Consider the following 22,541-nt stretch of genomic DNA (forward strand, 5'->3'; position numbering starts at 1 on the left):
CCCTTCACCTATTCCTCACCTCCCCTCTGGTAACCATCAGTTTGTTCCCTGTATTTAAGAATCTGGTTTTTTGGCTTGTCTCTTTTCTTCCTTTGTTTATTTGGTTTGTTTCTTATATTCCATGAGTGAAATCCATTGGTATTTGTCTCTCTCTGACTGACTTATTTCACTTAGTATTATACTCTCTGGTTTCATCCATGTTGTTGCAAATGGGAATATTTCATTCTTTTTGAGGCTGAATAATATCACTTCATATTCAATCATCGGTTGATGGACACTTGGACTGCTTCCATAGTTTGGCTATTGTAAATAACACTGCAAAACCCAGAGGGGTGAATATATCATTTCAGATTAGTGTTTTCATATCCTTTGAGTAAATACCTAGTAGTGCAATTACTAGATTGTAGGATAGTTCTATTTTTAATTTTTTGAGGAATCTCCATACTCTTTTCCACAGTGGCTGCACCAGTTTGCATTCCCACCAACAGTGCACATCCTGTTCTTTTTCGCCACATCCTAACCAACACCAGTTTTCTCTCGAGTTTTTGAGTTTAGTCATTCTCACAGGTGCTGGTGACATCTTATTATGGTTTTAATTTTCATTTCTCTGTTGATGAGTCATGTTGAGCATCTTTCATGTATCTGTTGCCCATCTGGAAGTCTTCTTTAGGGAAATGTCTATTCATGTCTTCTGCCCAGTTTTAATTGGATTATTTGGGTTTGTGTGTGTGTGTGTGTGTGTGTGTGTGTGTTGAGTTATATATTTTGAATACTAACCCTTCATTGGATATGTCATTTACTAATAACTTCTCTAATTATACAGATTGCCTTTTAGTTTTGTTGATTGTTTAGTTTGCTGTGCAGATGCTTTTTATTTTGATGTAGTCCTAATACTTCACTGTTGCTTTTCTTTCCTTTGCCTCAGCAGACATATCTAGGAGGATGCTGCTATGACCAATGTCAGAGAAATTACTGCCAATGCTCTCTTCTAGGATTTTTATGGTTTCAGGTTTCACATGTAGGTTCTTGATCCATTTTGAGTTTATTTTTGTGTTTGGTATAAGAAAGTGGTCCAGTTTCATTCTTCTGCATGTAGCTGTCCAGTTTTCCCAACACCATTTTTAGAAGAATCTTTTTTTCCCATTTCATACTCTTTCCTCCCCTGTTGAACATCAATTGACCATAAAATTGTGCATTTATTTCTGGGCTTTCTATTCTGTCCCATTGATCTATATGTCTATTTTTGTGCCAATACCATACTGTTCTGATTACTGTAGCTTTGTAGTATATCTTGAAGTATAAAACTGTGATACTTCCAGTTCTGTTTTTCTTTTTAAAGATTGCTTTGGTTATTTGAGCTCTTTCTTGGTTCAACATAAATTTTAAGATTGTTCTAATTATGTGAAAATTGCTGTTGGTATTTTATAGGGATTGCATTAAATCTGCAAATTGTTTTGGGTAGTACAAACATTTTAACAATATTTGTTCTTCTAACCCAAGAGCATGGAATGTCTTTCTATTTCTTTGTGTTTTCTTTCCTTTCTTTCATCAACTACAAAGTTTTCAGTGTATGGATCTTTTGAAGAATCAGCTCCTGCTTTCATCGATCTGTTCTATTGTGTTTTTTGTTTTGTTTTGTTTTATCTACTGTGATTTTTATTATTTCCTTCCTTCTACTGGTTTGGGGTTTTGTTTGTTCTTTTTTTTTTTTTTTAGTTCTTTTAAGTGTAACGTTAGGTTTTTTTTTTTTTTTTAGATTTTTCTTGCTTTTTTTTTTTATTATAGTTCGATTTGCCAACATATAGTATAACACCCCGTGCTCATCCCATCAAGTGCCCTCTTCAGTGCCCATCACCAGTCCGCCTGCCCGCCTCCCCTTCCACTACCCCTTGTTCATTTCCCAGAGTTAGGAGTCTCTCTTGTTTTGTCACCCTCTCTAATTTTTCCCACTCATTTCCCCTCCTTTCCCTTATAATCCCTTTCACTATTTCTTATATTCCTTGTATGGGTGAAACCATATGATGATTGTCCTTCTCTGATTGACTTACTTCACTCAGCATAATACCCTACAGTTCCATCCACGTCGAAACAAATGGTGAGTATTCATCCTTTCTAATGGCTGAGATGTCTTGCTTCTTGAAGTAGGCCTGTATTGTTATAAACTTTCTCTTAAAGCTGCTTTTGCTGTATCCCAAAGATTTGGGACCATTATGTTTTCATGTTCATTTATTTACATGTATTTTTAATTTTTTTCTTTTTTTTTAATTTCTAATTTCTTGGTTAATTTGTTCATTGTTTAGTAACACTTTATTTCACTTCCATGTATTTGTGGTCTTTCCAGTTGTTGTTGTTGTTGTTGTCATTGTTTTCTTATGATTGATTTCTAGTTTCATGGGGTTGTGGTCAGAAAAGATGCATGGTATGACTTTGATTTTTTTTTAATTTGTTGAGATTTATTTTGTGACCTAATATGCAATCCGTTCTGGAGAACATTCCATGTTTGGGATGGAAAGTTTTGTATATATCTGTTATATTCATCTGGTCCAGTGTTTCCTCCAAAGCCACTGTTTCCTTGATTGTTTGGATCATTCCTCCATTTATGTAAGTGAAGTGTTAAATTTCCCTACTATTACTTATTCCTATTGATTAGTTCATCTATGTTTGTTATTACCTGTTTCATGTATTTTGATGGTCCCATAGTGGGTTACATAAGTATTTACAATTATTATCTCTTCTGTTGGATCGTTCTTTTTTTAATATAATGTCCTTCTTTGTCTCTTGTTACAATCTTTTTTTCAAGTCTATTTTATTTAATATAAGAATTGCTACCCCACCTTTCCTTCACTTCCATTTGCATGATGACACTATTTCATCCCTTTACTTTAATAATCTGCATGTGTTTTCAGGTCTGAAATGAGTCTCTTGTAGGCAGTATATAGATGAGTCTTACTTTTCCATCCTTTCTGTCACCATATATCTTTGACTGAAGTGTTTAGTCCATTTACACTCAAAATAATTATTGATATGTATGTACTCATTGCCATTTTGTGACTTGTTTTGTGTGTTTTTTTGTAGTTCTCTTTTTTTTCTTCTCTTGCACTTTTCTCTCATGGTTTGCTGGATTTCTTTAGCGATACAGTTGGATTTTGTTCTCTGTTTATGCATATCTGTTACCAGTTTTATCTTTATTTGTGGTTACCATCAAGCTTATATTTAACATTTTATGCATATTGCTTTCTATATTACGTTGATGGTTGCTTAAGTTTGAACCCATTCTTTACTCTTCCCACCACCACCATTTTAGATATACTTTACATTCTCTTATTTTGTGAATCCCTTGACTGATTTTTGTAGATGTTCTTAATTTTACTGCTTTTATGCTTCTTATTTTTATGCTACTTACTTTTCTTACTCCTTATGGTCTTTCCTTTTTACTCAAAGAGGCCCTTTAACATTTCTTGTAAGTGTGGTTTCAGGTCACGAATTCTTTTAACTTTGGCTGTCTGGGAAACTTATATCTTCTTTTATGAATGATAGTGCTGCTGGAAAGTGTATTCTTGGCTGAAGTTTTTTTCCTTGCAGCTTTTTGTGTATATTATGCCACTCTCTTCTGACCTGCAAAGTTTCTGTTGAAAAATGAGCTTATAGCCTTATGGGGTTTCCCTAGTGCGTAAATGCTTTTTTTTTTGTTTGTTTTTTCCTCTTGCTGCTTTTAAAATTCTGTTTATTACTACTTTTTGACATTTTAATTGCTATGTGTCTTTGTGTGGACCTCCTTGGGTTGATTTTGTGGAGGGTTCTCTGTGCCTCCTGGATCTGGATTTGTTTCCTTCTCCAAATTTGAGAAGTTTTCAGCTATTATTTCATCTAATAAATTTTCTACCCCATTTTCTCTCTCTTCTCCTTCTGGGATCCCTATAATGTTAATGTTATTACACCTGATAGTGTCACTGAGTTCCCTAAGTCTATTTTCATTTATTATTACCTTTTCCTCTCTTCTGTTAGCTAGATTACTTTCCAGTATTCCTCCAAGTCACTGATCCATTCTTCTGCTTCCTCTAGTATGTTTTTAATTTTAGTTATTGAGTCTTCATCTCTGATTGATTCTTTTGTATATTTTCTACCCCTTTGTTGAGAGTCTCACTAAGGTCCTCCACTCTTCTCAATTCCAGTGAGCATTTTTGACCATTACTTTCATTTCTCTATCAGGCATATTAATTACCTCTATTTATCTTTTGTCTTTTGCTGTGGTTTGGTCCTATTCTTCCTATTGAAACATATTCCTCTGTCCTCCCACTTGTCTAATTTTCTCTGTCTGTTTCTATGTGTTAAGAAAGTCAGCTACAGGGATGCCTGGATGGCTCAGTGGTTGAGCATCTGACTTTGGCTCAGGGGGTGATCCCTGAGTCCCAAGGTTAAGTCCCATATCGGGCTCCCTCCATGGAGCCTGATTCTCCCTCTGTATATGCCTCTGCCTCTGTGTGTGTGTGTGTGTGTGTGTGTGTGTGTGTGTGTGTCATGAATAAATAAATAAAATCTTTAAAAAAAGAAAAGAAAGTCAGCTGTATCTCCTGCTCTTGAAAGTAGTGGCCTTATGAAGGAAAGGTCCTGAAGTGTGCCCTGAAGTGTGCCCTGAAGTGTGATGTACCCTGTTTGCCAGAAATTGAAACTTTAAGGGTCTCCTATGTGTGTTGTGTGCACCTTACTCTTATGGCTGAGCTGTTTTTGCCTTCAGCCCAGTCCTCCACAAGGGCTCTCTTGGTCTGTTGTGAGCAGGATTTAATCCCTTTGTTGTTACTGGGCCAGTCTGGGACAGCCTTGGGCTTGAGTTGAGTCAGACCTGCTATTTGCCAGAGATGCAGTAGCATGGAACTATAGGGCATTGTTCCCTATGCTGCCCTGAGAAGCTTTCATTGGTGAGTAGGACCTGCAGTCAGACCAAATGTCTGCTCCCAGCCCATTGCTTGGGCTGCAGTCAGACTAATATGTGTGGTTATCTTTCCCTTCCTTGAGGCAGGAATCACTTTGGAGTGCTACTGACTTGTCAGGGCTGCCTGCACACTACAAGACTTGTTGCATCACTTGGGATGTGCTCCAGCCAAAGCCATATTGGATGGGGCAGGGTGCATTGTGGAAGCAAGGAACAAGTCTTCTGTGTGAGGGACTTGGAACCACTTTAGAAAGCTCTTGTCATGGCGGTGGAGGAGGAATCTACAGGATAGCATGATGCCAACAAGATTCAAGTGGTTTTGCTGTGGAAGGAAACCTGGAACCAAGGCCTGGCTGGAGGGAATACATCCACAGGAAAACACAGGGTATGCTATTAGCAAGTTAGGTGGAAAGTGTTGGCACTGAGGTCATTCCTGCAGGTTTTCTCGTGTCTAGGCTAGGGGAAGAAAAATGGTACCTGCGAGCTCTTCTGATCCTGAAAAAGTCTCCTAAAATTCCTGCTTCTCCAGCACATGCTCTGAGATTACTAAACAAATCTTCCCATATACCACAGGCATTTTTTCAGACTGTTACTTCTATGCTGTAACTCCATGGGGCTATTTGTTGTTACCTCTTTAAAATCAGAGACTTGGGGGTGCAAGGGTAGCTCAGCAGTTGAGTGTCTGCCTTTGGCTCAGGGCATGACCCCGGACTCCTGGGATCATCCCACAACAGGCTCCCTGCATGGAGCCTACTTCACCCTCTGCTTGTCTCTCTACCTCTCTCTGTATGTGTCTCTCATGAATAAGAAATAAAATCTTTAAAGAAAAAAAAGTCAGGGACTTGGTTTCCAGGCTCTCTCTGAGTTGACCTCCTCAATTTCTAAAATTCCAGGTGTTAAGCCCTGCAGATTGCAAGAACTCACAAAATTAGGTCCGTCTAATTTTCAAAGGCAATTGTTAATAGGGAATTGTCTTTTCTATGCCTGGGCTCCTGATATGAGGGTTTGTTCTCTTTTCTCTCTGTGCCCAGGCACTCCTCTTTCTAAGAGTCTTAGCCCTTTCTACCCTCCTTAATGTGGCTGCTTCTCTATAGTTAGCTGTAAAGAGTGTTTTCTGCCAGTCTTTGGGTCATTTTCTGGGTTACTTACACTGATGTGGGTGTTATCTAGTTATATCTGTGGGAGCAAGTGATCTTAGGATCCTCCTACTATGCCATATTCCTGTTTTATGTTTTTAAACCTATCCATGTGGACAGGCACACACATGGACACTTTTTCAAAATAAATGGACACCAAAATATATTAATATTTTCATACTTCTATCACTTTATTATAAATAATTACATAACGTTCAGGGCCTTGATCTAACAAAATTCCTATTTACTATTATATTATATTTTTATTGCTTTAACCTTTAAAATAAGTACTGAGAAAAGGAACACCTTTTTAACTCAACATGTGAATATCCATACCCTAATGATTTGTCTACTATAAATTACAAAAGGTAAATGTATTGAATCAAAAGTATGTAATATGCAGCTGTTTATCTAATCTATTTAGGTATGTACATGTCCTAGCTCATCTATCAATTATGTATTTACTAACAAGTATTTACATCAAGTTATTATTCAGAGTGATTGCATAAATTAATTTACATAAAATTTCATAATCATAAATACTTAAATAGATCTTAAATATTTAGAATTCAAAGATATTTTTTAAAGATTTTATTTATTTATTCATGAGAGACACAGAGAGAAAGAGGCAGAGACACAAACAGAGGGAGAAGCAGGCCCCATGCAGAGAGTCCTACGTGGAACTGGATCCCAGGTCCCCAAGATCACGCCCTGGGCTGAAGGCAATGCTAAACCACTGAGCCACCTAGGCTGCCCTAAAATTCAAAGATATTTTTAAAAGAGACAGTCAATTCCATATGTTGGAAAAAAACAAAAAAATAAAATAAAGGAAAGAAAAAGAACATATCTAATGATAAGAGCAGAGGTGAATTCATTTGAAATTGGATATAATAACTAAAAAATAAATACAATTTCTGCTTGTCTGCAGAAAAAATAGTATTTCAATAGAGAAAACACTGTCTTATGAAAAATAAAGAAATATAAGTTCATTGAATTATAACTGAGAATGTGCACAGAGCCATAGATTTGAAGGAGATGTAAATAGAGATATTAAATATGTTGATCAATTTTCTTCAAATTTGAAAAGCTGTGTGAAATGGGAAATTTTCTGGACAAATATAGCCAACACAAGTGACTGCCTCATGTAATCTAAAGTGATCAATCACCACGTAAGAAATTTAGAAGGTGTTAGAAACTGCAGGTCTATTCCATTTCACAAGTGGACTCTATCAAAACTTCAAGGAACATTTAACTACTAAGCTTCTTTTATGTAGCAAATATAACACTTCCATAAAGTCCTGAAAGAGATAACAGAAAGGGAAGCTGCAGACCATTACAGGCATAAATCACTAAGACTGCTTCCCTACAGGATTTCAAGGATGATTCAGTCTATTTGAAAACCTAGTAAGAACTGGACTCTCTTAATGGGTCCAAAGACAGGGAGACATCTTATTATTCCTTCACAAAATAAAAGAATTCTTAATAAAAATTTTATTTTCTCACTATATTCTTCAAAACAGAAATCAACTTCATACGTAATGTGAAACACTGGAAACCATCATATTCAGCTGAGAAACAATTTCAATATGTCTACTGACACCAGTTTGGTTCATCAGTTTTAAAAGATATAGTCAGTGATATTATACAAGCAAAAGTAATGTGGTGAATCATGAAAAGAGAGAATAAAATTTGTTTACCTGATGTGAAATTTCTATGTATAATGGAAAAGCTGAACAGTTTCAGTTACAAATTACTCATAACAAAATAAATTAGTAAACAGAGGGATTAGAAATTAATATGCAAAAATCAACAACTACATACAAAAATCTAAATTATACTTAAGAAAACCTATTTGCAGTAAAGAAAATTAGAAATAAACAAAAAGTAATCTATTAAGGGTCATAAAATAAAATTTGAGTTAATGTAAAAGTGTCTCTATGCTTGAACAAGAACGTTGCATATTGTAAAAAATAATGACAATAATCCATCCTAAATTTGTTTTTAAATCCATTGCTATATTTTTCTACCACCACTTTTTCCAGAATCAGCAGGCTGACTATAATGTGTCATGACATAATAGGCATGATTTAATTGTTAGAAAGATTCTGGATCCTGAGTAGCAGGCAAAAACATAATCTACAAGATATGTGACATATTAACCCACAGTATTGGAAATACTGGAAATATATCATTAGATTAGTGAAACAAACTAGATATTCTGCAAACAAATCTGCATGTAAGTAGAAATAGTATATGACCAAGAAGTGAACATTTCGATGCACAGGCAATGATGGATTGTCAAGAAATCAGTATGAATAAAACCTAATAGCAAATCTAGTAGTGAAATAGGCAACTGATATGAACAAACTGCTTCCTAAGTAACTCAAGTGACTTAAAAACATTTTGAAGTATGCTTGATCTTATTCTTAATTGAATCTATAATGGTGAAATTAAAATGGGGAACTTTGGAAACCAGTAGATTCTTGGGCATCAAGAAGTTAGGTACAGTTCATTTTGTCTTCATTGGATGTAAAGAAGGATTTTGTACAGTCCAGGGAGAAATAAGGATTGTTGAAATCTCTCTGACCATGGTTATCAAAAATATAAAATGTTGGGAAGCCTGGGTGCTCAGTGGTTGGGCATCTGCCTTTGGCTCAGGGTGTGATCCTGGGGGTCCAGGATCGAGTCCTGCATTGGGATCCTTGCAGGGAGTCTGATTCTTCATCTGCCTGTATCTCTACCTCTTTCTCTGTGTCTCTCATGAATAAATAAATAAAATCTTTTAAAAAATATAAAATGCACATACTATTAACCATAGTTATCAAAACTTAAAAGGTACATACTATTTGACTGCAATCTCACTTCCAAGTCTCTAGCAACAGATAGTTGCATGTATAGAGAAAGATGCATAAGGGGTGTTTATGGTCATTGCAAAGTACTAGAAACATTTTAAAAAGCTGTTTATTTAAAGCATACTTTAAATAAACTACAGTATGTATGCAATAAAGTACTCTGCAAATGTTCAAATGGATGAAATAAATCTATGTTTGCTACTATGAGAGAGCTCCCAGAAATATTCTTGAGTAGAAAGGCAAGTTGCTGAAAAGTGTGTGTACCATACATTCTCTTACAAAAACATCATAAATGAGAATGTGAGTATAAAAATTAAATACAGAAATTATATATACCAACATTTTCTGAAAGGATACACAAGAAACAAAAATACCTGTAATTCTGGAAGGAAGAGTGTTAGTTTTTAATTCATGAACTATGTGACTTTTTTTTGCCTGTACGTGTATTACTATTTGATTATATATATATATATCTATATATATATATATGAAAACTATATATATATATATGAAAACTAAACTAAAGTGTATGGTATATTTATTAATGTTAAAATATATTAAAGAATCTAGGAGAAATATTTGTTATTCGTAGTACTGAGGAAATAGTCCAGATTAATTTTACGGTCATCGTACGCTTTATTGAAAACCATAAAACATATTTAAAGAATCTAGTAACAAATCCAAAGTGAAATTTTAATGTTTGGTTTGTGCTTTAGAAACTAGCTAAAACTATGAATAGTTATCTTCACATGTAGCATCTGTGACAAGAGACGTGGTATTCAGTAGATCCAGAATAAGGCACAGAATAGCATGTTATGTGTAATATGGCAGCTGCATGGCCATGGTACTTCTAACTGTGAAATATTTTATTTTCCCAAACATGAACTTTGTTCTACCACAAACAAGATAAAGCACAACTGTGCCAAGAACCACACTTGGCTGCTAGTAGCTTGGAACTGGCCAAAATCTCTCCTGGCATTTGTTCAAGTCATGAAATTTGTAGGCAAAGATTTGTGGCATCCTTAAGATAACAATACCATAAAAGTATCATATCTTGTGAGGATTAGAAAAGTTAGCTTCCATGATAACTACTGAGCATCTCTAACTAATCCTTTATGAGAAGAGTATTGCTCCTTCTATCTTCATTTTCATCTATAGCAGTTTCTTTACCTAAGATCCATGGATGTGGTTCATGAAGTTTTGTGGACAATATGTATGCGTATATTTCCAGAAAGCAGGTCTGGATAAATTATTGCAATAATGCTCCCCAAAGAATCACATTTCCTGCATTCATATCCCCTTACAATGTAAGCTTTCTCCTTCAAGAGATGGAGTCAATTTCCTGAATCTAAATTTGCTTTGAGGAATAGAATATGCAAATTCTGAGGCTTTGATACTTCTGCTTTCACTCTTGAAACTTTGCCTTCAGAACAAGAAGGCATTCTCATTACATGGAGGAGAACCAAGGTCCACTTGACAATGGACATTAATTTCTAGGCATTGAGTGAGAACAAATTAGATCATCCGGTCCCACATCAACCACCAAAGTCTGCAGTCCCAGGACTCACCCCAGTGGAGACCAGAAGAATCACCCACTGATCCCAATTCACATTTCTGACTCACAGATTTGTGAGGAAATTAATGGTTGGTGTTTAAGTCATTGTGACTTGAGATGGTTTGTTAAACAGCAATAGATGATGCAGCGTCCTTAATATCCATCAGATTAGAAAATAAAACTGTGAACCCAAAAGTCCTTCAAATTGCTCCTGCACACTTAACGAAAATTTGATGAGAGTGTGGCATATTCCCTTTTGCTGTCTTTCTCTCTTCTCTGGGAGAATTTACACAGTCACCTGTTTGCCTGAAAAAGCCCAGACACATGGTTTTTGGGTTTTATGATAAGGATTGCCAACATGTTTAAAATGTGAGTGAGGTGAGAACAGAATTCTATTTATATACTTTTTTAATTTCCCTTTTTCTTTGTGGATACCTAAACATATAAGAGAAACCAACAAAAGCATTTTGTATGAAAATTAATTAGTTTGGTTCTTGTGTATATTCCTGCTGACAACTGGTCAGAGTTTTGTTCTCCTGAAAGAACCACACAGAGTGAGTGGGTATAAAAACAAGACACTGCACAGGGAATTGATTCCAGTTTTGTGACTGGATGGATTCACACCATTTGAAATATTTCACCAGAGAGGAAGATAATTAATCAAGTTAAAATATTTCTGATTGTGCTAGACACACAATGCACACACTTTATTCTTTCAATTAGATATTAGAGCGCATTCCAAAATATTGTTCTTCTTTGAGAAAATATATGATCAGCAACTTAAGTGATATAGTCAATTCATACAGCTCCATCACTGTATGATCTTTTTTTAAAGATTTTATTTATTTATTCATGAGAGACACAGAGAGAAAGCAGAGATATAGGCAGAGGGAAAAGCAGGGAGCTCCGTGTGGGACTCGATCCTAGAACTCCGGGATCACACCCTAATCCAAAGGCAGACGCTCAATGGCTGAGCCATTCAGGGGCCCAAGGTATGGCCTTTCAATGCCTGATAAAGATGTTATAATTTATAAAGTTTATCATTTGTAGGATCCAAGACATTTCAACCCTATTATCTTCAATGGAGCTGAAATTAGAGCCAAAATATATTTGTTCTGTGTCTATACCTATTTGAAGATTAACTCTTCTCTGTTTCCAAGGAGAAGCTGATGACAGCACACCTTTCCTGAAGAACAGATTATCAGTACACTTAAGCTAATTCACAACCAGACAGTGACTGTCATGACTCAGGTCTTCACTCTGCTCCTCACATGGCCTCCTTGCATCTCTTAGGGGAGACCTTCTCACCTGGCATAGAAGATTATAATCTTATTAATTAAAGCGATGTAGATAACTTAATCACCTAGAATATATATACTTGCAGAATGGTCCTGAAAGGGGCATCGAATTCAGTCCCAGCTAACTTCACGGTAGAGAAAAACACATGGTCCACGTTTTTGGTTATGTTGAAAATTCAGGTCTACCCATAATTGTGCCATTTGTGTTACTTGTGGCACATAACTGTCACTAGGAAGCTCTGGGAAATATTGTTAAATTAATGGAAAAAGTGGCATTGAATAAAAAACTTATATTGTGTCCTAACGTTGTAATTTCAATATCAAAGTTTCAAAGTTAGAAACCACCTTAAGAGTAATTTGCTCAATAGATGGTAACAAAGATTAAAAACAAAAATTTTCATCAACCATATGTAACTTTTATTTTCTTTTACCATCTGGTTAATATGTTTTTGTATAATGTAGTTTTTAACTTGTCTGTTATCTTAATTTTTGCATTATCAATTTACTTCACATTGATTTTTTCTGTTTTTCTCCCAATCTAATTTAAAAAAATGTAACGTTTTTGCACTCCTATTTAATCCTGATTCTACCTTACATTAATATCTTATAATTTTAAGAATGAATTATTATAAAAGAAAAATACAAATAAAATATGTAATTTACTCTTTTGCTCAAACACAAAGGGAGAAATAGAAACAAATAGAACTTACACTTCTTTTTCTTTTTTAAAACAACAGAAAGGGAGATAGAACATGAGAGACTCCTAACTGTGGGAAATGAACTAGGGGTGGGGGAAGGGAAGGTAACAAGGGGGTAAGGGTGACTGGGTGAAGGGCACTGAGGGGGGCACTGATGGGATGAGCACTGGGTGTTATTCTATATGTTGGGAAATTGAAAACCAATAAAAAATAAATTTACAAAAAAAAAAAAAGAAATAAGAAGAAAGAAGAAAGAAAAAAGAAGAAAGAAGAAAAAGAAGAAAGAAAACCACAGGCCCCAAAGGTTCTCATTTAGACTGAGTTTCAAACCAGGGCTTAATACCAATCTATTGGTACTTTTACATCCCCCAGAAATGTGGCCTTAACAGCCAGGCAGGAAACTTTTCTTTTCTTCAGCACCAATGAGTCTTTCACTTGGGTCCTTTCCATCTCCAAAGAATGATGAGGTCATCTCTATGATAAGACTCTCAGCTTTTCCCCCTAGCAGACAGCCTCTTCTGGAGGAGTCCTTCTTTTGCTAGTAACTTTCTTGCCCCACCCTTCATCAATAAAAACTTTCCACTATAAATATTCACACAGGACATGCTCTGCCAAAAGCAGGCCAAGAGCATGATTTTTCTGAGAACCACTTATTAACACTGGTTCCTTGGTTTTTTGAAATACTCAGACCCCTGCATGTCTAGTTTTTATAAAGTTCTTTGACTTAGTTGTGTACAAATGTTTTTGCTCACAACCTGTAATCTTAGAAGGCATTAAATCAACAAATATTTATCTATTCTTTATATGTACTGTGCACATAGAATGGTTCAACTCTAGCATTCCTTCTAAGTTTCCATGCATCTCTTTTGTGTTCAGGTTATTGCATTATTTAAAAATCACATTTCTCTGTACAAGATCAGTTCAAAAGAAAAAGTGCTGACATCTGACTTCTATCCCAAATTAGCAGTTGTTCTCAGTTTGCTGGGATGTGTGATGTCTTTAACCTTATCTTTTTGTGTTGGTAAGCGTGTATTTGTGTATGTGTATTTGTTTTAGTTGGTGGTTTAAGAATTTAAATAGATTTTCCTTACTGAGCTAAAAAAAAAAGTGCACAAACTCACAATCTCCACTTTGTATAACTTAGATTGCCTCTCTACTTGCTAGATGGGGTGCTGCCCCATGCATGAATCATTTAATAAAGCTAATTAAATATTCAAAAAAAGGAGTAATATTCAACTGAGAAATAGGAGTCATGTGGGATAAAAAATCTTGCTATGTTCTTTTTCTACGTTGTCTAATAATACTGCATTGTACATTAAATTCCAAAGTATGTATTTAACACTTCACCAATAAATATGATGTAAAATTATGGTTTCAATCCTTTAACAAATTGGTCAATTAAAGTAATTACTTTAATAGACACTATGTTATTCAGATTCCATTTCATTCAGTGTCAATTTTGATAATTTATGATTTCAAGGACAATGTGCATTTCTAACTTTTTGACTCTAATGAATAAAGTTGCTCACAACATTATTTTTATCATTTTAAGATATGTGAAACCTACACTGTTCACATCTTTTTAATTCTTTACTGAGATGTGTGCCTCTTTCTATTTTGTCAATTCATGTGGATTGCTTATCTGTTCTTTCAAAATAGCAGTTTTTTACTTTGTGAATTTCCTCTATGTTTTTATTTTGTTGGTTCAGCTCTTTTCCTTATTATTTTATCCTGTTTTACTTTAGGTTAACTTTGCTAATTTTTTCTACGATTTACACATATGTTAATAACTGATACTGATATTAATCTATTAATTTTATTTCTTATATTATCCTTCATAGATTTTGTTGTCAATTGCCTGCCGACCATAAAAAATGCATTGTTGAGTGCTCGTTGTTTTTTCTATGCGTTGAAAGATTTGTTGAATCTTAAAATTATTTCTCCTTTAAAATATTTGTTAATATCTTCAAATAAAGCCAACAAAGCCTGGAGTTTTATTTGTAGTAAGGTTTATGATGAATTCAATGGTTATAGGACTGTCCAAATATACTACTTTTTTGTTTCAGATTAAATAATTTGCATTTTTCTTTGAATTAGTTCGTAACATCTAAGTTCTCAATTACTTTTTGCAACAAAGTTATTCCTCCAATTTTATATTAATGTGAAAAGGACCTGTATTTCTTTTCCCCCTTTTAATTCCTGATTTTTGAATATTTGTCTGTATATTTTTTGACTACATGACCAAATATTTATCAATATAATTGATTATTATATTGCTCTGTATGTCATTTTTTTCTTTTTTCTACATGAGATTTACATATTGGGAATCATTGTATTTTCTCTTGTTATTTTTTTCTAGTTTCTTTTTCTTTTTTTTTAAAGACAGTTTTTTTTTTAAGATTTTATTTATTTATTCATGAGAGACACAAAGAGAGAAAGAGGCAGAGACACAGGCAGAGGGAGAAGCAGACTCCCTGTGGGGAGCCGGAGGTGGGACTCCATCCTGGGTACCTGGGATCACAACCTGAGCCGAAGGCAGATGCTTAACCACTGAACCACCCAGGTGCCCCTTTCTTCTAGTTTCTTAAGGTGACCATTTAGGTCACTGATTTTCATTCTTTTTTCTTTCCTTTAAATATAATATTTCATCTAAATTTCATGCATGTCCATTCATTTATTTGATTCAGTTATAATCCCTATGTATTTTATTATTTCTTTTGTTTGAGAAATCATTTATTAATATATTTTTTAAAGATTTTATTGATGTATTCATGAGAGACACAAGAAAAGGACAGAGACATAGGCAGAGGGAGAAGCAAGGTCCCTGCAGGGAGCCCGATGTGGGACTGGATACCAGGACCCTGGGATCACGACCTGAGCCAAAGGCAGACACTCAACCACCGAGCCACCCAGGTGCTCTCATCTGTTAATTTTCAACCACGTTTTTGCTCATCTTTTTTTGTAACTGCATTTAAAGTTGACACATTAAAGAATATGGTTTGCATGACACTAAGTCTTTGAAAATGTTTCATTCTTTTTTGCTTGACAATTGTCAGCTTGACTTTTTTTCTCTTCTACAAATCAATGACGCTTAGCAACAGCCACCCAATTTTGCCTTTCTAATAGTTACTATACTCTCGAAAGTGTGAGACATCATGTAGGCATCCCCCACATTTGTACTCCATGCCCGTTCTCCAAAGTGAAAATCTCAGTGGTTGCACTGTGCAGGCACTCCAGGAATCTCAGTGGTTGCACTGTGCAGGCACTCCAGCAGGGATGCAGTCCTCTTGGCCAGTGGGTACCCCTGCTCCACAATTCCATTGCAGGGTCTCCTCTGAGGACAGCCTCTGACACCAGCTGTCACTACTCAGATTCCCTAGAAGGAGAAGCAAAGGCAGATTTCTGTGGAAGTAACTTTCTTGAGGAATGCCTTTGTGTGAACAAGAATGGGGGAAACAGGACAGGAAACCCACTCCGGGTGTGATCTCTGCTACAGATCAGCTTCAGTCTGACCACCGGAAAGCTCTGGAACTTCCTTTCGTGGAAATGTCATGTGAGACACAAATGTCACCACATATGTGCATTAAAAGTGTTAGTCCCATTAAAAAGTGAAAATGGGCAAAAATCATTTTGAAGATATACTTTATTCGAACACCGTGTGCCTCTCTGCAGAGAGCACTTGTTTAAACCTAATTTAGAGCTATCAGGCTTCTGCAGCTAATGCAGCAGCCAGCTGAGAGCAGTTGTTTTTTTTCTGCTAAAAATCATAATTCTACTTCACTGATTCTGCCTCCTGTTGTTTAGGAAAAATCATGTGTGAACCAGCAAACTTCTTTTTCTTTAAGACTGTAAACAACACTGAGTGCCTGTACCACCACTCCTTTTTCTCATTAACCTGTGTGTTCTAGCTTGTGCCATAAATCATGGTGACAGGAAAAGTATAAGGAAAGGAAAGGAAACATCAGTATTTTTTTTTTTGAAACATCAGTATTGATACTATCCTTTCCTTTTAAGAACAATATACTTGTCTCTATATCTTCTAGATTTTCTACAGATAAATTTCTACAGATAAGTTAATGGAATTAAAAAGGGAAATTAGCAAAGTTTCTACATAACAGGATTCAAAAGAATGTATTTCTATGTATCAATAATACACAAGGAAATATTCAAATAAAATAGTTTAATAGCTATCATTAGTATCAATTCCCTGGAAATAAATCTTCACAGAGGAGAAAGCTCAATACTCAATCAACTTTAGAAAAATATGTTCAAATTCATCAATAATCAGAAAAGTGCAAATCAACAACATAATGGGTTTCCATTCCACATCCTCTGGATTGGCAGACATTAGTGAGGATTTGGAGCAATAACTCACATGCATTGTTAATTGGAGTGTCAATGGTACATGCAAACTGGGAAATGATTAGTGTTAATATGTAAATATAATCATGTATTTATCCTACAACCTGGCAGCTAAATGAATGCTTTTACATATGTACCCAAAAGACATACTATAATGTTCATAGCAGCATTATCCATTAGAGCAAAACCCAGGGCAGCCTACATTGTCTGTCTGATAAATAAAAATTGCCAAGTATGCATTCAGTAGAATTCTATCAACAGTGAAAATAAAAATAGATTGGCTACCTAAAATATGCACTAATTTCAAACATGCACTGTTGAGTAAAGAGTCAGAAAAATATATATGGTATGATTCCATTTATATGTAGTTCAAAATCAAGACTAAGCAGTATATCTTTTCATCACATGCACATACAGACACACACACATATCTATTAAAACTAGAGAAAGGCAAGAGGATAAGTAACACAAGGATTAGGATAACATTTACTTCTAGGGAGAACAACGTCAGTTGGGAAAGGCAAGGCACAAGAAGCAGGTAAATTACTAATAATATTCTAATTTTATTATTTCATCATTCTTCAAGCATTCAAAGCATTCCTAATCATTCTTACCCTGTTCTGTTGCAATCATTTATTCCATAATAATAAATGGAAAGCATATTCAGGAAGAATGACATTTATCAAACATAATTTATTCAAAAGTAAAAATAACACAGATAATAATTTAAATGAATGAAAGTTCATGATTTTGTGAATTACATTTGTGTGACAACAAAAATCTAGTTTTGAACTAAGAGAAAAAATTAAATCAAATTGAATATATTTACCTGGATATAAATATGCTTGTATATATATATATGCATATCAAACGATTATTATAATATTTAAATAATAACAATTACACACTTATTAAATACTTTTTATATAACATGCACTGGCGTGAGGCAATTTACATTTAACATCTTGGTTAATATGAAATCCGCAGATTCTCGTATTTTGCTGTTGTTGTTATTGGCTATATGGTGTGTATTTTCTTATTTTAGGGAGCTTTAATAGACATTTAAGGAAGTAATTTTTGCATAGCCTTTTTGAGAGCCAATATCTATTTGAGAGCTTTATTGAGTGATACTTAACATAGTATAAAATTCACCCATTTCAAGTATAGAATTAAATGATTTTAATAAAATTACAGAGTGTGCAAATATTATAATATTGTTTTAGAACGTTTCAAACATTACCTCAAATCTGTTTGTAGTTATTATCCACTACCAATCCAGGCCCAAGGCAGCTATTGTCCACTTTTTGTCTGTAAATTTGCATTTTCTATACATTTCATGTAAGTTGATTCATATGATCCATTCACATAATCTTTTCTTTCTGGTTTCTATTACTTTCACTTACCATAATGGTTCCAAGGTTAATCCACACTGTAGCATGTATCAATAGTTCTGTGCTTCTGGTTGCTAAATTGCATGCCCTTTTGTGAATATTCCATATGTTTTTTAACTATTCACTAGCTGATGGACACTGGTGGATTCAATTTGGGGTTGTTACAAATAATGCTGTTGCATTTCTGTGTCCATTCTAAGGAGTTGAATCGCTTGCACTTGTGGTGATTTATGTTTAACTTCTTTAAAAATGGCCACAATGCTTCCAAGACATCTATAACATTGTATGTACCCACTTGGAATATGCAAAGATTCCAGGTTCTCCTCCTGTTCACCAGAAGTAGGTACTTTATGTCCTTTTAATTTTAGTCATCCTGGTTTTCTCCTAGTCCCTGACTTGGCTTTTCATTTCCTACATGGTGTCTTTGAGGTGCAAAAGTTTTAAATCTTGACAAAGCCCAATTTTTCTTTGTTTTTCTTTTATGGATCATGCTTTGAGTATTATGCCTAATTTTTGATCAACACACAATCATGAAGATGGTCTCATAGAAATGTTTACTCTAGTATTTTCTTCTCTAGTAGACAGTATTACTATTTTCATTTACCAATGAGGCTTAAAGTTATAACATGACAGCCTTGAATCACACAGTGAGTAACAGAGGGAGCCAGGATTTGAACCTGGGGCACTAGCATGCTTCAGCTGTTTAGATACAGTACAATACTGCTTCATGCATATGTATACAGCTGCTCTGTCTAGACACATGACATCTTTGAGACTCAAAAATGACAATCTTCATGTAGATGTGCAGTTTAGAGGTCAACAGAATAAGCAACTATGTACTCTTCATGAGTATGGAAACAGAGATATTTAAAATGTTTAAATTAAATAAACCTGAGGCTGCACTAAAGATTTTCTGCTGCTTTTATGCAAGTGAACTCCCCTATTTTGCTTGCCCTTTGAATATTTTGTGTGCCCTTCTTACCTGACTGGCAGCACACTTGCTCCCTGCAACAGCCACTGAACCCATTTTGGAACATGAAATGTGGCTCTCAACTGTGCACCTCTTGGGGTGCCTGGGTGTCTCAGTCCATTGAGCATCTGCCTTAGGCTCAGGTCATGACCTGAGGGTGCTGGGGTCAAGTCCCACAGCCCCACACCTGGTCCCCTGCTAGGCAAGGAGTCTGCTTCTCCCTTTTCCTCTACCCCTACCTCCTGCTCATGTTCTCTCTGGCTCTCTCAATCTCTTATAAATAAATAAATAAATAAATAAATAAATAAATAAATAAATAAATAAATAAAATCTTAAAACACACACACACACAAATATGCAGTTCTCTGCTCCTCCCCTGATTTGCTTTTCTTGACTGGAAAAGCATTAATGTTCTGTGATGTGACATGCAGTTACAGAGGTAGCTGGGATGACCAGATTTAATCTACAGTAGATATAATCTAGTGGGGTGGCAAATGTTCTCAAAAGGTCCCTGTCTCCCTAACAAGCTTTGTGTCATTAGTTGTCCGTCAACTCTTAGAGCCTTCACAGTTCTAACATTCTCTGATTGTAATGTATGGCCACAATATTTAGGAAGGAGCAATTGATTATAAAGTAGAAGAATTCCTGAAATCTTCACAGAGGTAGTATTTGAACTGCAACAAATACTGTAACTCCTTTATTACTTTTAAGGCCCACTTTCATATAAGGACCTTGAAAAGTGTTTAAAGTTCATTGCTGAGCAGATCCTATGATGCTTTATCCTCCTAATTTACAAATCTCTAATGAGATTAATGGTTTGATGGATCACTGCTTTAATGATAAATAATAATAAAGTCCAGAGATGTGACAGTTCCTGTGTTATACTTCATTCATATAGGAACTTTTATTTTATTCTTTCCTTTTCCTCCCACTCAAGCTAAAAGCCAAATCAGTGAAAGGTCAAGCTGACTGGTATGGATTATTATAATATTGTTCTCAACCTGTCCAGAGATCAATAGTGAATGTCATCATCCATTTTCCTGAAACATGGACACTAACTTCATTATCTTAATATATTAAAGAAAGCAGAACCTAAAGCTATACCATTTTAATACTTCTACTCTCACAACTAATGTTACAATTTTAAAAATCTGTGCATTACATTTTTACAATACTTTCTTATTAGAGCTGTTTTAAGATAGAATCTGAATCAAGCCCTCCCAATTTACTTTGGTATGTGAGTTTCAGATTTATATCTTTAAGAAAAGGCCAAATGATTACTCCCTAGTCAGAAATTCCAAAGAAAGAGAAATGTCCTGACCCAGTTCCTCATTTTTAATACAGATGCTGATCATCACAACCATTGCAACTGAGAATCATCCATAAACCATCCCTTCTCTGGTCACATATCCTCCAACTCTCAAGTAATTCTGACACAATAAGTCATTTTGGTAAGTACGAAATTAAAATACTATATGAATATAAATATTTATTGCATATCTGTTTGAAGTCACATCAGAATGGGATCTTAAATTTACTAGTTATAGGACAAACTTAATGATTTAACGCTAAAGTTGACTATTTTATTTGTAATAATATCTACTTTGCATGCTTTTTGAAAAGAATAAATATTGATCTACCTATCTCAATGTCTGGTTAACACATAGTATCTGCTCTGTATAATTTGGTTTTATTTGCTTGGATTGTAGAACATACATAATTTTCAAAGGTATTTTTAGGACCAGTCCAAATATCAGCATTGACAGCATCTTAATAACTACAAAGTAAATGTTCAAAATATAATTTAATATTTTATTTATTAAAGTGTTCTGTATGTAGATTTATATGTATTTTGATTTTACGATAATGAAATAATGCCACACACAACATACTACAATACATTTTATTATTTATTTATTTATTTATTTATTTATTTATTTATTTATTTTACTACAATACATTTTAGAAGACGTTTCCCTTTTAGAACACATTTTCCAGCTTTAGGAATTTGCTACCAATGCAGAGAGCTTACTGTTTAAAGAGAAATAGAAAATAGCTTAAATATTAAATTATTTAGAAATCTTAATATAAGGAAACAAAGTTAAACCCCACCTAAAAATTATCTCTCAATATCTGAACCATCATGATGTTCAACCATTGATACGAGCATGCATTCCATGTGACACCACACATCTTACTTCTGTAATACACTTTATGTCTTTTAATGACTGTGATCTTTTGGCACCAGGATTGATGAATGATTCCTCTTTATTTATTTTGTAAACCTAGTATATAGCCTTGTACATTTCTAGTGAATGAAAGAATTCATGAATGGACAAACTTAAAGGAGAGAGTGCATCACAATATTACATACATGGAAGGAATGCAATGTCTTAGTCTATAAAATATAATCCTTATCCTAGTTTTTTTCTAAAAGGAAATGATATCATCTTAGGAAAGAAGCTCTACTCATCAGGTCATTGAGAAGATTTAAAACAGTAACTGTGAATTTTTTCCTGGAAATCTGAAACCCCCAATGATTGTTATTACAGAACACACCTGAAGAAGAAGATGGAAAAGCTGAAATGCGTTTTAAAAACCAACACGATATGATGAAGCAATGCAAATTTATTCTATCAAAGATACTGAAATAAGTTTCTTTTGTAAAAAAGGTAAGTTTAGGAAAATACAAAATCTGAAAGCCTGTTGCATATAAAGAAATTGGCCTTTTGTAGAAACTTAAGAAGAAGGTCTGCCACCCAGGTTATGTTTTGTAGGGAAATGCAAATTAGAAATTTTTTGGAGGTACACTTTGACTGAATCTAAGAACCTTCTTATCGACAGGGTTACCAAGTTAGGAAACATGTCGCTCCCAGTGCTCCTGGTATCAAACATAGATGAGACATCATGATGGAAAAAAATTCCAAGCTTCACATGAGAAATTCCAGGATTATTTCCAACCCAATAATTCTGAGAATCTATGATTCACAAAGAGAAGATTTTTTTTATACTCTAGCACTAACACCATGAAATTTTTGAACATTCATAAAATAGATTTATTAAAGAAAAAGTTGGTAAAGAAGCAAGAAGACCCCTCACTGCAGCTAAATTTTCTAGGCCATGTGCTTGTACCAGGCCCTAAGGAATAGGCACTTCCTTGTGTGCATGTGTGTGTAATGTTTTCTTTTCATTTTGTCTTTGATGGGAGGGATATTACAGACAGTTTTCTCATGCTTTTCTAAGTGGTAAAAAATATGCGACTCCAAAACATTCACTCACTTGACACAAGAATTGAAGAAATGAGGCAGCTTTTATTATTCCCCTTGGGGGCTTTTATGTTCTGTATTTT

At 34.7% G+C, this 22,541-nt stretch overlaps 1 long non-coding RNA gene across 1 annotated transcript in view; it reads left to right on the plus strand.

The window, feature by feature from the left end:
- The window catches only part of LOC144284955 (uncharacterized), a 67,028-nt gene extending 45,164 nt beyond the window's left edge, over positions 1-21,864 (plus strand). The window contains exons 4-5 of the long non-coding RNA XR_013353365.1: positions 20,537-20,643; positions 21,745-21,864. This is a non-coding gene — a long non-coding RNA (uncharacterized LOC144284955). The remainder of the gene's footprint in view (positions 1-20,536; positions 20,644-21,744) is intronic.
- The last annotated feature ends 677 nt before the right edge of the window (positions 21,865-22,541 follow it).

Source organism: Canis aureus, chromosome 1 (assembly GCF_053574225.1).
Source record: "Canis aureus isolate CA01 chromosome 1, VMU_Caureus_v.1.0, whole genome shotgun sequence".
NCBI classification, from domain to species: domain Eukaryota; kingdom Metazoa; phylum Chordata; class Mammalia; order Carnivora; family Canidae; genus Canis; species Canis aureus.